Source organism: Chelonia mydas, chromosome 1 (assembly GCF_015237465.2).
Source record: "Chelonia mydas isolate rCheMyd1 chromosome 1, rCheMyd1.pri.v2, whole genome shotgun sequence".
Classification (NCBI taxonomy): Eukaryota; Metazoa; Chordata; order Testudines; family Cheloniidae; genus Chelonia; species Chelonia mydas.
In genome coordinates, this window is record NC_057849.1 from 118,142,775 (window position 1) to 118,159,930 (window position 17,156).

General features: G+C 42.9%; 1 long non-coding RNA gene across 1 annotated transcript; it reads right to left on the reverse strand.

The window, feature by feature from the left end:
* Positions 1-1,202: 1,202 nt before the first annotated feature.
* Positions 1,203-15,012, reverse strand: LOC122463981. Its single transcript, XR_006287786.1, has 3 exons — positions 14,979-15,012; positions 4,149-4,415; positions 1,203-1,595 (listed from the first exon to the last, which is right to left on the reverse strand). It is a non-coding gene; the product is annotated as an uncharacterized LOC122463981 (long non-coding RNA).
* Positions 15,013-17,156: the final 2,144 nt, after the last annotated feature.

The window sequence follows — 17,156 nt, forward strand, 5'->3', positions numbered from 1 at the left end:
TAATAATATGCACACCCAGCCCTGCAGGCTGAGGTTTGTTATACCATATATTATGTCACCACTGCATTGCTAGATGGCTTCTTCTCAAGGTTCAGTGAAAATAACTGGATAATAAATTTGCTGATTTATAAGGCTGGAGTATTCAGCTTTCAACTTTAAATACATTCTGTAAGGAAATCTGACAGCTGAATCTCCGTTTTATGATCTGCAGTATAAAGCCTGTTTGCAGTTTCAATAAACAATGTGCCTTTGCTGATGACATGGACTAATCCATAAATGCTGGATCTTGAAACAGCATTGGATTAAAGTACCCCCACTAAAGGCATCATCCTGCATCCACTGAAGTCAATAGAAGTTTTGCCATTGATTCCATGGGAGAAAGACTGGGGTCTACAGATATGGAGGCAGTGTGATCTAGGGGAATGATCATGAGGCTACAAATTAGGAATGTCTGAGTTGTAATCCTAGCCCGTTGATGACTTCTTGTGTGGCCTCAGACAGGTCTCTTGATTTCTGTTAAACACGCTAGCACCTACCTCACAGTATTGTGAGGGTTAACTGATATTTGTACAGGGCTTTGAAAAGGTTTGGTGCTAAGTATTAGAGTCCTATTCTCCTGTCCCTGATGCTGCCTTAACATATGACTTTACAAGCTAAGGAAATGTATCGTGGAAGTCCCACAAAAAGGGCACAATTATCCCAGCAGCTGATAGATTGCTGGGCTGGGCCCTGCGGATTGGCCTCTGTGTTAGCAATTTCACAGCACCCGCCAACCACTAACATCTTCCTTGTTGGGAAGGATAATATTGATCAACCTTGGATCCAATCAGAGTCATGGATTAGCTGGCCTGGAGTGGGATGCCACTGCTAAAAGGCAAATAGTATATAAGAACAGCCATACTGGGTCAGACCAATGGTCCATTGAGCCCAGTATCCTGTCTTCTGACAGTGGCCAATGCCAGGTGCCCCAGAGGGAATGAACAGAACAGGTCGTCCATTCCCAGCTTCTAGAAGTCAGAGGCTAAGGACACCCAGAGCATGGGGCAGCATCCCTGACAATCTTAGCTAATAGTCATTAATGGACTGATCCTCCATGAAGCAACCCCCTTTTTGTTCCACCTTGCTGCTTCCACTCTCCCTCCCTTATTACTGTATCTTTGCTAAATTACAATATAACAAAAAAAATTACAATATAACTTCACTATAATTTAATTTGCTCTCCCCAGTTTGTTCAAATATGCAGTTATGCATTTTTCTTTGTTTTTTGGTTGGTTGTTCTGACATTCACTTTTGAGCAGCAGCAGGGATCACTTCGAATGGGTATGAATTTTAAGAACAAGCAGATGTTAGATATGTGGTTAATTTCATTTCTTGTTTTACAGTGCTTCCTCTTTGGACATTTTGTCTTGGGGTTAGATCAATATCTAGCCGGGGTTAAAAATCAATGGGCTATTGGCAATTTGTTCTCCCAGCTCCACAGTGACATTGGAAAGATACCTTGTTAATGTAATTCAAGCAAGTTGCTGCCATTTAGCCATTTTCTAGAGCTGTTTGTTTCTGTCCTCATTGGTTCCCTGGCCTCAGCAATGGTATTCCTTTAAAAAAAAGGAAATATTTCAGAGGCCTTTCCATTCACAAGATTGAGACTATGCAGCATAGAAAATGTTTGACATTGAACAAAAAGGAGTGGAGCTCAAAAACAAGCTAATTAAGTGTGTAGAGCCACCAATCCCTACATCTAAAAAGGTAAGCAAACAATCATATGCAAAACATGGGAGGCTTGGTCTACATTAGGAATTTAGGTTGGTATAACTACATTGCTTGGGAGGGGGGAGAAAAAGCGGGTGTGTGAGAAAAATCCATACCCCTGGATGGTGCAGTTAGACTGACCTAACCACTGATGTAGACAGTGCTAGGCTGATGGGAGAATTCTGTGCCTCTCAGGGAGGTGGATTCCTTACGTCAATGGGAGAAGCCCTCCCATCACATAGTAGCATCTTCACTGAAGTGCTATAGCTGTGCCTCTGCAGAGTTTTAAGCATAGACAAGCCCTAAGTCAAAAGGAGTCTTTTAACACTTCTTATACCTGATACATCACATCATAGGAATACACACAACCTAACCCTGGCATCTATTTACAGCTTTTTCAGAAATGAACATGCCATTGATCAGTATTTCGGGGAATGCACTGTCAGTAGTTTTTATTGGCAAGTCTTTGTTCCCTAATGATACTTCTGGAAAAGCGAATGACATTCTTTGGTTTACTGCTATCGGATAGGTGGAATGAGCATGGCAAAGGAAAAAAACAAAAGGGACACCGACAAGTAGTATAAGCCCCAAATTTGACCTAGCTTAAAATTGTATTATTGAGAAACTCCTCTGGAATAGACACACTAAATAGACCCACTAATGTGCGCCTTAAAGACACTGAAAGTTTTGCCTAGGTGGAAGTAAGGAGTGCAGGACTGAGCCTACTATCGACTCTAAAAAAAATCCATTATTCTGTTCTAAAATGAAACAGACGACACACACAAAAACAGCCAGTGTTTTGAGCTCTCAGTTTATTCTCAAACCTGTGCAGATTCATGTGGTCTTTACTGAAAATGTTGGAGCACAGACATGCGGAGAAAACAGACATGAAACAGGAAAAAAAACAAAACAAAAACAAACTGTGTTCCCCAATTAGAAAACAAATGTTTTCAAGCTTCAATGTTATAAACAAAGGGGAATGTGAAAATATATAATTGTAGTTAATGTCCTTTTGATATAAAATTTATCATGTGTTTGGATGTTTCAAAAAGTTTGTAATATTAACTTCTCTCAATAGGTCATAAATGTGGGAAGGAATAAATAAATATCAATAATAATTCGGAATTCTCTAGCACATTCCATCTGAGGATCTCAAAGTGCTTTGCAAATATTAGTGGGTTAACGCTGACAACACCCTGTTAAGTGGGTAAACACTGTTCCAATTTTACTGAGGGAAAACTGAGACAAAAGTTAAGATTGCTCAGAAAGTCAAAATGGATTCCACACTAAGTTCCAAGTATAGGCCAATTTCACTTAATAGGAATATCAAAATATTAGCAAAAGTTCTGGTGATGAGATTGGAGAAGGTTTTGGATTCTATCATGCACCCATTTCAAGTTGGGTTTATCAGAACCGTGATGGCCTCTGACAACCTTTGACTTCTTTTTGATATTATAGCAGTGAAATATGACGACCCCAAACCACAAGCCATATTAGCCTTGGATGCAGAAAGGCTTTCATATAGTGGGTTGGAGGTATATGTTTTGTACCTTACAAAAATTTGGACCTATATTTCCTAGATCCAACTGTTATATTCTTACCCAACCTCTTGAATCACAAGGTGACCTTGGATACGCTTAGCCTCTTCCATAGAACTAGGTAGGGGTGCCCGCAGTCTCCATTACTTTGTGATTTGGTTCCTGAGCCCCTGGCAATAGCTATATGGGCTCATCCAGATATCTGAGGTACACAGATTGGTTCCATGGAGCATAAATTGATGTTATACACAGACATTGCACTTTTGTACATATCCAGACCAGAAACCACTATTCCAGCCCTCCGATCACTAATTCAAACATCCAGTGCAATATCTGGTTACAAAATGAAATGGGAAAAATCAGAACTATTGGAAATCTCCCAGTTGTCATGTAGCGGGCCTTTTTCTCAATGAAATTTCCATAGGCAAACTGATGCAATCAAATATCTAGGTATAAAAGTACCAAATATGTTAATGAATTAGTGAAGATAAAGTTAAATCCAGTACTTTCAAATAACTAGTGATATAAACAGGTGGCATTCTCGCTCCCTGAGCCTGTGGGGGAAGGGTTAATACAATAAAAGATAATATTCTGCTTAGGATCCTCTATTCTAAGCAGCCTCACTGTATAAATCCTTCCATCTTATTTTAGAAAAAGTAATAAGATTATTAGAGCTTTTCTGTGGGGTCCTGGTCAACACTCACAGCTATCACTTAAACTCCAGCTCCCTATAGCCACGCAGGGGTGGGTGGGTGCGGGATTTGGGCTCCCAGACCTACAAAATTACTATTATGCTACTATCATGTCTCAGATGTCAAATTGGTTCCAGTATTAGTTAAGTGCTACCACTCTTATACTCACATGGGTGAAAACTGAATGGGAATTTGTGATGGAGTTGTCTTGGGGATTAGCTCTCTCAGCCAGTATGCCCTCTCTTGGTGGTGTTGCCTCTCCTACCACCTTCTCCTGCAGACCTGCCTCAGTCCAGGAACCGTAGCATCCTCTTCGTGATTCAGCCCTCTGGCCACATCACCATCTGTGTTTTCCATCTTCTGGGGAGGAAGTATCTCCCAGTTCCATAGTCCAGCTATTTCCCCAGTGGTAACTGGGTGGGGGAATAGCACCTGTCTGGGAAACAGACTTGCAAAGTGAGGGCAGGGGGGAGGGGAATCACTATAATTTGGAAAAACTGGCTGAGCAAGGGTATCATGTGGATTTTCTAGTTAATCAAAGATGAGGGCTCTCTCTCTTTTCTAACACTAAAGCAACAATATAACCTGTCACCCTCAGCCAAGTGGCAGTACTTACAACTAAAACACTTGCTAACATATCAGATTGGTCCAGATATCCTCGGGCTTCCAGAGCTACTGGGAGCCTTGAAAATACTTCATAAATTCTGCAGGCCCATGACCACTATATATGCAAGAACACTTTCCACAAAACTATTACATATTGGACCCCCTCAGTCCTCATCCTCAATGAAAACCTGCACAATGCCTTCAAAAGAGGAGGTTGGGAGCTTAAATTCATAACTTTCCTAAACACTAAAAACGATGGACTCAGTAGACACACTGGTTTTATGTCTTATTACAACAATCTGTAACCCTCCTTTGGCTATGTCTACACTACCACTTATGTCAGTGTAATGTATGTCGCTCAGGGGTAATATGCCAGCCGCCTGAGCGACATAAGTTACACTGACCTAGGCGCCAGGGTGGATAGCACCATGTTGGTGGGACATAGCTCATTGACATATCTCACGGACATAGCTCATTGGGGGTGGATTAATGAAGACGACAGGAGAGCTCTGTCAATTTAGAGCAGCTACACTAAAAAGCTTACAGTAGCACAGCTGCATCTGTGCTGCTGTGTAATCTCTCTAGTGTAGCCATAGCCATTGTCCTGATTGCAGAGGTGTTAATTGCCCACTGAACCCTGAATGGTCTCTTACAAGGTGTGTGATATTTATGCTAAACCAGGGGTGGGCAAACTTTTTGGCCCAAGGGCCACACTGGGGTGCAAAACTGTATGGAGGGCCAGGTAGGGAAGGCTGTGCCCCCCCAAACAGCCTGGCCCCTGTCCTGTATTTGCCCCCTCCCACTTCCCATCCCCTAACTGCCCCCTCCTGGGACCCCCTGTCCCAAACTGCCCCCCCTTGGGATTCCACCCCCGATCCAACCCCCCCTGCTTCCTGTACCATGACTGCCCCGACCTATCCACAGCCCCGACCCCTGACAGGCCACCCAGGACTCCCACACCCTATCCAAATCCCCCCCACCCCATTCCCTGACCACCCCAGAACCTCCACCCCATCCAACCGCCCCCTGCTCCCTGTACACTGACTGCCCCCCTGGGATCCACTACCCAAATCCCCCACCACTGCGCACGTGCACCACCACCTTACCATGCTTCTCTGAGTGGCAGGAGCTTGCAGCTCCGCTGCCTGCCCGGCAGCATTGGAGGGGGAACAGCGGGGGAGGGGCCGGGCCGGGAGCTCAGAGGCCGGGCAGGACGGTCCCGCGGGCTGGATGTGGCCTGTGGACTGTAGTTTGCCCACCTCTGTGCTAAACAATCTGTTACTCTTTGTATATAGCTGTGATACACTGGTTACCTTTCCCAGGTACGAACAGCTCTGTAGCTCGAAGGCTTGTGTCTTTTTCCAACAGAAGTTCGTCCAATAAAAGATATTACCTCACTCAGCTTGTCTCTCTCATAAAATAGTCAAGTATATACACAAACTGTTTATATATTGCTGTGGTTGCAAACAAATGAACGAGGTAATTGTCCTATTATCTTTTAACTGAATGAACCCATCTGGGTTCTTGATCCTAACAGATTGAATTAATCAACTAAAATATGTGAATCAGATATTTCTGATAAGAAATATGCAACAACAAACAAACTGCTAGGGGCACACATTATACAATGACAGGTTTCAGAGTAACAGCCGTGTTAGTCTGTATTCGCAAAAAGAAAAGGAGTACTTGTGGCACCTTAGAGACTAACCAATTTATTTGAGCATGAGCTTTCGTGAGCTACATCCGATGAAGCGAGCTGTAGCTCACGAAAGCTCATGCTCAAATAAATTGGTTAGTCTCTAAGGTGCCACAAGTACTCCTTTTCTTTTTACATTATACAATGTGTACCTTTCACAGAAGAGTGCCCTTCTTAACAGAACAAACTAGTGTTCAGGGTCAAGAACAAGTTGTGGTAATATAAAAAGGCAGTTGTTATGTACATGGATAGGCACAACACCCTACTATGCATGTTCTTCTGAGAAAGATTTCTCTTGGAGAAGGAACTATTTATGCCTGAGTTAATCTCCAATGAGGAAAATAATCTTGTCTTGAAAGAGGAGTGTGAATTCCTGCCATGTTGCATGAGAACACTCAGAATAACCAGATGAACCCCAAGATGACAAAAAAAGGAAAAGTAAAAAAACACAACTTCCACTTTTTATTACAATGTACCAAGCAAAATAACAAATCTGAATGTTTTATCAGTAACACATATAACAAAGTTAAACACAATGAAGTTCCCTAATGTATACAAGCCATTAGGATTAGATTCTGAAAGGATGATTTTAGACAATCACAATGCAGAAAATTCAGACATTTTCCTCTCAAATGATAGTAAAATCCCTGTTGTCACTATAGACCATATTTTCAAAACTATATAAGTTTGTGTGCACAAATGCTCATCTGCATATAAAAATACAGATTTTGCATTCGGACCCTGATTTTGCAAACACACACATGCTTCATTTTCCATACTGGATTCATTTGTATAATTAATATTTTGAACCCAGCTCTGAACACTTTCGAATTTAAACCAAACCTGCAAAGTAACAGTGGAAAGTAAAAAACCCAAACCAACCAACCAAGCATAACGTTTTCAAAACCTTAAAAGACAAAACATTTGCGGTTTGCTGAATTTTTTTTGTCCTGCTGTAGACCAGGATACATTTTTTGTTTTTATAGAAGAATGTACTCATTTCACTTCAGCTATTAATCACCCACCAAAAATTATAATTGCCTTATATAATCTTATCCAATGAATATTAAAATAAAAGTAAAAATATAGCCTGAAATTAAACTTTTTACACAAAACAATGCTGTGGGAGAGGAGGAGGATGTATCATACTTCAGGTATTAAATGGAAGACACCAGACAAACCGTGAATCCTGGTGTGAAAAAGTAGAATAAAGTTGTTAAAAAGTAATAGAATAATGAATTTAAACAAAGCTTATTACAGTCTTCACTGGTAACAGCTGGGAATTGGAGTCCTGAGGCAGATCACTGATTGGAAGAGTGCTACAAGACACCCTTCTAGTTAGTGATACAGGGAAGGAGGATTTAGTTTAATTTTAATTTTTAATCTAAATCAGATATTAATGAAACCTCATAATGCCAATTTAAAATGTCAACATTTACCATTTCACTGCTGATCATTTTAGCAGACACATCCAAGTTCTCCACTGTTGTTGGATTTATGCCAGCTATTGAGGCAGAGTGCAAGGGGCTAGTTGCTCTCAAGACCTGCTAGAGATGGCGTGAGGAATACCTCACCCTAAATTTAAAATGACCTTCACTTCTATCAAAGATCCTAATTCAGGAAAGCAATGAAGCACACGTTAGGTCCATCCCTATTTAGAAAAGCACTTAAACATGTGCTTAACTTTGAGCTTAAGTGCCCTTCATGAATATAGGGATACTTCTTTTTCTCCTCCCCATTCTCCTGATTTCAGTGAAGTGTCTCTTCCCATTACCAAATACTCAACTACTTTTGGGTTTCAAATCCCACCAAAACTGACTTGTAGATCTTCCTTGCTGCCAAAGTGCCAGCTGTTCCCTACCAAGCTGCCAAAACCTCCATCTTTCCCCTACTAGCTTCTGTGAGACAGTTATGTATTTTCAATATGAAAATCTGCAGCACACTGAAATTCTGGGGGCAGAGCAAAACACAATAAGTTTAATATAAAAACAACCAACCAACACAGGATACTATAATGATTGTGCTAGACCAATGGCATAGGGGCAGTAAAGCATAATTCTACAGTCCCTGGTGCAAAATTCAGGTTGAATGCACTGACTGAAGTGTGGATTGGGACTTAATTATGTCTTCTCCTGGTTGAATAGCTGGATTTATTTAATTCTAAAACTAGTAGATCATTCCATTTATTGTGTTTAACGAATGTTAATGACTGGGTCTTGTTAGTCTATGGTTTCCAAGTTATTGGTAATATTTATTTAAAAAACACTTTTTGGCCAGGTTATAGTCCTGCTTGTTCCCTTTCTACATGTGATGCCAAATATTGGAAAGTGGATTGTTATTGTGAAGATATGTACTGTTTCTTTAAATCTAATGGGAAGTTGGGGGAAGTGGGAGGGGGAGGAAGTCAGGGAAGGTTCTAGGTAGAATTTTATAGTGAACTAGAGAGACTGTGAGAAACAGCCAGGGTAGCATGTTCTTATTATAATAATAGAGTTCCTTGCTCAGTGTTAGAAGAAATCAATTCTTTCTAGGATTCTTTACCATTGTCACATGAAAGTAATTTCATAAACACAAAGACATGTAATCATCATAGATGTGCCAGTCATTGTGGGCTGGCTTGAAAATGTGTTTGTTTTAATCAAAGTTGGCCAAACCTAGGCTTGTGATGAGTGTCCTGAGCCTGATGACTCATCTGAGATAATTACCTGTGAGTCCTAAGGGCCAATCCACAAGCAAGTGTTTAACCAGGTGACCCCAAGGCAGGTCTATAGGCTCTTAATTAAAGCAGCCATTCTAGTCTGCTCAAGGTCACTACCTTTTCAGGGATACTCCCAACTGCCTGGTAGTTCTGACAGACTACTCTTGCAGTTGTCTGTTCCTGTCCCTGCTCTACCCATGGCTGGTAGCTCAGCTGTCCTGGCAAGACTGTTCTGTTTTTCTGAATAGTACCCATTTTACCCCTAGACTCAAAACTCTTTGGGGTAGGAATCTATTTTTTTTTGGCACAGTTCACTTATCGTACTGCACAGTGTGTACTGAGAGCTTTATATACATATTAATTGTAAACTCATTTTGATTTAGACAGAACTTTACTGCAGGTTAAGCAAACATGGGTGGCTGTGGAAGTTGAAATGCATTGTGACTAATATTTATAAATATTTTGTATTTTACAGCAAAACCTGACATAAGCAACCATCCAAGAGACCAGCAAAAAAGCCGTTTTCTACCTGAAGTTGGCCTTTATTAAAGCTTAGATAAAGTTATATTGGAATCACTAAGGATATTTTAAAGTGGTCACTTAAAACAGTGGTTTACCCATTGGAAATGGTCTCTCAGTATTAAGAACCTAATCAGCAAGTCTTTTTCCTCAAATGAAAATACAGTAATAAGTCTAAATACATCAGGCTATGTTGCATGATCTCTTGACTGTGTATTATATTGATCAATTAGAAATCCCAATTAACATTCTGTGGGTTGGGAGGTCTAGTCCTGAGACCAGGCCCAGAGTTATTAAAATTATTATTAATTTGGGAACCCCTAACATGCACGAAGGAGACAATTACATTTTGGACAGGAATTTTGTCCTTATAACATTTTTATTGAGCACAACTAACAAAGTCACAAACACTCCAACCCAGCAAAGAAGGTTGGGCTAACATAAAATGAACATCTGAGCATCCGTATACTCATGCAGTCTCTTGCAGAAAAACCTGAAGCGTTAGTCATCATTATCCTCATCACCACCACCAGTGGTCATCATCCTGGCATCTCCCAAGGCACGCAGGCTGGGCTACAACTTTTATAACGTGTGACACTGATGCCACTATGCCTATTGCACATTCAGTAGGCATTTCAGAACTTCCACGCTCTACTAATGTTGGATTGCCCTTCTCCCATAGACTACTTGGCCTTTTACCTCAGCTTCATTAGCATATATGTTCATTAGTTGTCATGGCATTCTTGTGGTCAGACATCTGCTGATGTTCCTAACTTAAAAATATCTTAAGCTGGTATAAATGGTCATCTTGTAATGACTACACTGCTGACAGGTAATCACAGCATTCTATCCTGTGACATCTTATGACCTGGGGTTACTCCTGGTTAGCTGCTGGGCCTTAGGCCTTTATCAATTTAGCTAAGCTAATGTCTTATAGCCCTTGAGGCTTATAGGCTCCCTGCATTACTGCCTTAAATTATACCTATACCCATTGACTACCCTAGGAAGAAAAATAAACATTTTGGGGTTCAACCCAGTTCTGAACTTCCAAAAGGAATTCTTCGCCCTTTACCTCCCAAATAGGCATTGTTATAATCTTTCCCCTGAGCACTGTGCAATGAGATGGCCAAGCAGAGCTGACTTTAATCCTTTGTTCACCAAGTAACAGGAAAACAAAGTTATGTAATAAATTGCCTTTATGGATGAGTTACAGCTGAATCAAAACTGAGATTAAAGCTGACTGGGAACTGGAATTTCTGTTCCATGGCAAATTGCAAATTGGAAAAAAAAATCATTCTGAAATCGAACAAGAAATGAACATTTTGAAATTTCCCGTGGAATGGGAGTTCTAAAATTTCCTTTAGAAAGCGTCAAAGTAACATTTTGTTTCAGCCTTTTCAAAGTAGTTGAGGCTTCCTCTCAGCTCCTCGGCAGCTAAAAGGGAGCAGGAAGCCCTGGGAGGCTGGGTGATTGTGGAGCCAGGGCTCCTGAGCTTTCAGGGTCTCAGCTCTCTTATCCCACCTGCTAGGTGTGATATCGAGGAGATGGGAGGGTGAATTGGCAGGAACCCGGGCAGATTTTCGACAGAAGCCTGCCTGAATTCTATTGGAATTTAGTTGAAATCAACATGTTCCAATGGAAAAGTCAACTTTGGCAAATTGGCATTTTCTGACAGAAAAATGTCGCATTGGAAAATTTTCAACAGCTCTAACTAACTGAGACATTGGATAATCGCCATAGACTGACTGGTTACTTAATGTTTTCTTAAAGTGCTGTTTAGATACTAATGCAGTAAGTGTCTTTGAAATAAGTGAGAGATTTTTTTTTTAAATGGAAGCTATGGCAATACAATGTGCTATGTTATCTCATTGTTCTACAGGGAGACAGTTCAGAAGAAAGGATACAGTTTCTGATGTTACCTACAGCACAGTAAATACAAATGAAAGATTAACTACCAGGTGATGGAAATAGAAACATTACCTCAATAAAGAGCATACCAAGGATACAGGTACTTAGCTCAAATTGTAACAAAATTCAAGAGTACAACAGGAAAACTAATGTTTACACATGTGCTTAAATTTCAGAATGTACATGAGTGGGGCTGGAACTGAGGACTAATATATTTACTAACTTAACAATTACTGCATAGTTCTTGGGGCAAATACACTATTTTCATTTATTTAGATTTATACACAACATAAAAAGCACCTAACAATAATAGGGCTCTAGGCACTTTTGCTATAAATTAAAAATACAAAGAAACACAAAGAATAAGTATCGCCACATCTCTAAAATTACAAAAGGGGGGAAAAATGTTCTTGAGATGATCTCAGTCTTCTATGTGTGGATCCCAGCCCCACCTTCCCCAGTTGGCTTCAGGTCAAATGTCTTGGAGCCCATGTGTTTGTTCTTGGGGCAAATGCACTAATTAGCTAATTTGTTGTGCTGGAACATAGTCTAGTATCTGCATCATTTCTGAGACACAGGTGGAACTGGCAATTATAGTGATGATAGCCTTGTAATTTGAATCTTTGGATTCTTTTTCTTCAATGCATACTGTAATGAGCTTTGCTCCTCTCAACATCTCTGCAGGGCATTCAAAGGCTACTATATTCATTGGAGTGTGCCCCTCTGTGTGAGAGAGACCTTTAAAAAACATCTAAGTGCCAGATTCTGATACCCTTTGTGGCATTACACCCCCATATTCTTCATAGTAATGTTATAATGATATGAATACGGCATAACTATGATGTATTTTATACAAGATAAGGCATGCGAGATATCATTGGAAAGGTTATGATTTACTGAATATATGTAAGCACGTATCATTTTGGTATTTGAAGTTAGCAATATTGTCTAGGCATCTATTAGAAATTTGTTTACACCTGGGGAATGCCCACTAGACAATCAGTCTAGATCAGTGGTTCTCAAAGCCGGTCTGCCGCTTGTTCAGGGAAACCCCTTGGCGGGCCGGACCAGTTTGTTGACCTGCTGCGTGCGCAGGTTTGGCTGATCGCGGCTCCCAGTGGCCGCGGTTCACCACTCCAGGCCAATGGGGGCTGCAGGAAGGGCGGCCAGCACGTCCCTTGGCCCACACTGCTTCCTGCAGCCCCCATTGGCCTGGAGCGGCAAACCGTGGCCACCAGGAGTCGCGATCGGCCGAACCTGCGGATGTGGCATGTAAACAAACCAGTCCGGCCCGCCAGGGGCTTTCCCTGAACAAGCGGTGGACTGGCTTTGAGAACCACTGGTCTAGATGGCTGGCTGGAAAGGGCCATTACGAAAAACAATAGGTCTTAGAAGAGGCTAATCTTTCACCCAGAAAGCCTTCCTGGGGATGCTGCAAACAGACTCAGAGTTACGGCTGCAGGGTCATGTGATCATTGCCTGCGGTGGAAATCACACTGGAAGACAAAGGATTCGAGTCATATGTAAAGCCTATTTAAGGCAGGGGAGTGACAATCATGATTCATTCTTCACTGAATCCCCACCTAAGATGACTGCTGTAGACATCTAAGACAAAGACTGAAGGGACAGTGGGTGGTTGGAGAAGGACTGAGCCCAGATGAGAGGTTGTCTCACCTGTGAATTAAATATCTGAAGTTTTAAGCTGCAGTCAAGTGCAGCTGGCCTTCCAGAATCTCTGCAATCTGCCTGAAACATTTAGGGTGAGAAACTACTACTTGTAACTAGTTTCTTTAGTAACTTAAGCTTAGATTGCATTTTTGTTTTATTTGCTGGGTGACCTGCTTTGATCTGTTTGCTATCCCTTATAATCACTTAAATATCTTTTGTAATTAAACTTGTTTTTGTTTTGGCTAACACCCAGTGTGTGGAATTCATAACTGGGGGGCAAAAAGCTGTTGCATATCTCTCTCCACATTGAGGGAGGGGCAAATTTCATGAGCCTACACTGTACAGTTCTCTGTGTAGCGCAAGACAGTATAATTTTGGGTGTATCCTTTAGACAGGGGCGTGCACTTGAGTACTGGGCAAATCCTTAACTGAGCCTTCCCATGCAGAGCTGATTTCATTGTCTGTGTGTGTTTCTGCAGCTGGGTGTGTCCCTACCTGTGTGTGTGTGCTGATTAAGTGCAGTCTGAAGCCTGAGGGAGGGCTTGGCTGGCTTGCCTCAGCAATACAGTGTGAAGAGACCCCAGGCTGGTGAGTCAGGGGGGTCAATGGTTCCCCAGTTCCAAGCAGCACCCCAGGGGAAACCCATCACACCCTTATTCATGCTGAATAGTACATAGTTCAGGTTGTGTCAAGTGGCTCACAAACATGGGTGCCAACCTCAGGGCAGACTGTTACAAACCAGGGCACAAATGCCAAATGTACTGTGTGTTCTATAATTAGATTTCATCAACCAAGTATCAAGTGTGAACTCCTCAAGCACTATAACAGCCTTAACATGGAGTCACAGACAGTCCCCTTTGGGCACTCCAATCTATTGCACCATCCAGGCAAGCCTGCCTTTGTGACAGATGGTCCCTTACACCAAAAATCACAATATTCACCTTACTCCTAGTTCAGAACTGATACAGTTCTTCCTGGTCAGAGATTTTTATTCCCTTCTCCCAGAGGTAAAATTGTGATGGGACGAGATCAATGCATGCAGCAACTCACAAGCATTTCATAAAATCCAAGCACTAAACACATTCTTATAAACATAACATCTGTTTTAACAGAGCTAACACACAAGTGAGCCCAATGGGTTTCCAGCTATTCATTTGTCAGTGTTCAGTGAGGCTCTGGGCTTTGGGATGAGCTGGCAGCTGGTCTGTCAGTGTCACACCATGCTCCGCAAATAGCCTGTTGAAGTCATTAGGATTACTCATGGAGGAATTTGCTACCCAACATGAGTAAGAGTGTCAGAATCTGGCTCGAAGGCACTAACATAGTATGACATTGTGGGGTTCAACCCACACCAATAAGGGTTGTGTCACTGCCTGTCCTGTAACCCTGACTGCCTTAAGTTTTCTGCAGCTGTGGCTCACAAGCTGGACACCAACAACCAGCAGACAAGCACGCAGTTCCCTGAGTGTCTGTGTGCTGTGCAGCCTTAGTTAAGCGCTTCTGACCCAACAACATCCCCACCCTGACTTCCACCACCCTTGGTTACTACTTGTTGGGTGACCCCAACACACTCCCAGTCCCAAATTTCCTCAAAATCATCCGCCATGAAGTGTCCAGCCCTCTCCTGGAACATTCAGAGAAGTAAGAAGGTTTGCTGCTCCTTTAAAGGGACAAAAGCACAACTTATTTTAATTGGAGTATACAATCAATGCAATTCAAACACAGCACTGGGTTGGCTTCAATTCAAAGTGAAACAAATGTATTAACAGAAAAATGGGTTTTAAGTGAGTTCATGTACAACGAATAAAGACAAAAATGGTTATAAGCAAATAAAAGTAAAATATGCTTTCTAGTAGCTAAGGTTAACTTAACAAGCTAGTCTTTGTTCAAGGTAGATTTCTTACCAATCTTTCTTCTTCCCAGTGTGATACTGGAAGGCTAGGGGGCCAGTGGTAGAGGGGAAATATATAAGCCTTAGGTTAATTAAGGCGTGGTTACCTGTAGAGTAGGGAGGGTGGCTACAGGTTAGTTGGAGCACCTGTAGTCAATTAAGTCCCTGTCAGGAACCTAATACTCCCCCCCCCCTCCTTCAAGCAGTCAGGGAGGAGAAAAAAGGAAAGAGGACTGGAGCTTGGAGGTGTGTTTTGAAAAACCAGTGAGACTCCTTTCCCCAGCTTCTAAGGGGGAAAAGGGTAAGAACCCAAAGGTGTTGAGTGGGGAAGCGGCTCAGAATGAGGAGCAAACCCAGACCCCTCCCCTACTTCCCTCCTCTACCACATTTTTGGGCTGCTAGTGGGGCCCTCAGTGCCCCAAGAGCAGGGGCAGGGGTAGCATCTTAGCCAAGAAAAATTGTGGACCCACAGGACCCACCATACTAACATCAGCCATCTTGTCACACCAACCATGGTTGACTTTGTGTCAGTCAGGACCTTCCACCTGCTTTCCCTTGTCTTCCTAGGTTGGTGGTCTCCAACCTTCTTAAGCACAAGATCACTTTTTGAATTTAAGTGCAACCCAGGATCTACACTGCCCCTTCCTAAGGCCTCACCCTGCTCACTCAATCCACTTCACTCTGTCACTTGCTCTCTCCCACCCTCACTCACTTTCACTGGGCTCAGGTTGGGTTTCAGGAGGGGCTATGGGCTGGGGATGAGGGGTTTGCTGCGTGTGTGGGGGCTCTGGACTGAGCCTGGTGCAGGAGGGGGTAAGGAGTGCAAGCTCTGGAAGGGGGTAAGGGTTGGGGTATGGGAGGCAGTTTGGGGTGCAGGAGGAGATATGGGGTGCTGGCTCTGGGAGAGGGCTCAGGGCAGGGGGTTGGTGTGCAGAAGAGGGGAGGGGTGTGAGCTCCCTCAGGCGGCTGCCGGGTGGCCATGCAGCAGGGCTAAGGCAGGCTCCCTGCCTGCCCTGGCCCTGTGCCACTCCCAGAAGTGTCCAGCACATCCCTGTGTGTGGGGCATCTGGCTCTGTGCGCTGCCCCTCCCTGTAGACACCACCCCTGCAGCTCCAATTGGCCGCAGTCCCCCATTCTTAGCCAATGGGAGCCAATGCGAGGGCAGTGCCTTCAGACAGGAGCAGTGCACGGAGACTTCCTGCCCCTACCTCCACCCCCAGGGGCTGCAGGGATGTGCTGGCTGCTTCTGGGAGAGGCATGGGGCCAGGGCAGGCAGGGAGCCTGCCTTAGTCCTGCTGTGGTGCCGGACTTTTAGCGGCCGGAGACCACGATTGACTGACAGAGGCTTCATGATCGACCAGTTGATCGCAATCTACCGGTTGGTGACCACTGTCCTAGTTGCCAAAATGGCTGTCTGTTTCCCCTTATCTCTGAGTTTGTTGGCCCTGTTCTAAGAGGCAGAATGACTGCCTACTGTTCTTCCCTTCCTGTGGATTGCCTATCTCCTTGGTTATTTTTATGTTAATGGGGCTTCCATTGTTTTGATTCCACAATGCTACCTTCCCTCCTGTTTCTCTCTGTTTTTGATCAGAGTTTAAAGCATAATATTAGTGAGTATTCCTAATTCCTCATAGTGCTAACACATACTTTTCACAATAATATTCATCACCAGTGTGTCACAGGCTTTCATAAAAGATACTACCTGATACATTTGTGTAATATAGTAATGTTATCATAGAATATCAGGTTTGGAAGGGACCTCAGGAGATCATCTAGTCCAACCCGCTGCTCAAAGCAGGACCAATCCCCAACTAAATCATCCCAGCCAGGGCTTTGTCAAAAACTTTAAAGGAAGAAGATTCCACCACCTCCCTAGGTAATGCATTCCAGTGCTTTACCACCCTCCTAGTGAAAGTTTTTCCTAATATCCAACCTAAACCTCCCCACTACAACTTGAGACCATTATTCCTTGTTCTGTCGTCTGCTACCACTGAGAACAGCTGAGCTCCATCCTCCTTGGAACCCCCTTTCAGGTAGTTGAAAGCAGCTATCAAATCCCCCCTCATTCTTCTCTTCTGCAGACTAAACAAGCCCAGTTCCCTCAGCCTCTCCTCATAAGTCATGTGTTCCAGTCCCCTAATCATTTTTGTTGCTCTCCTCTAGATGTTTTCCAATTTCCCCACATCCTTCT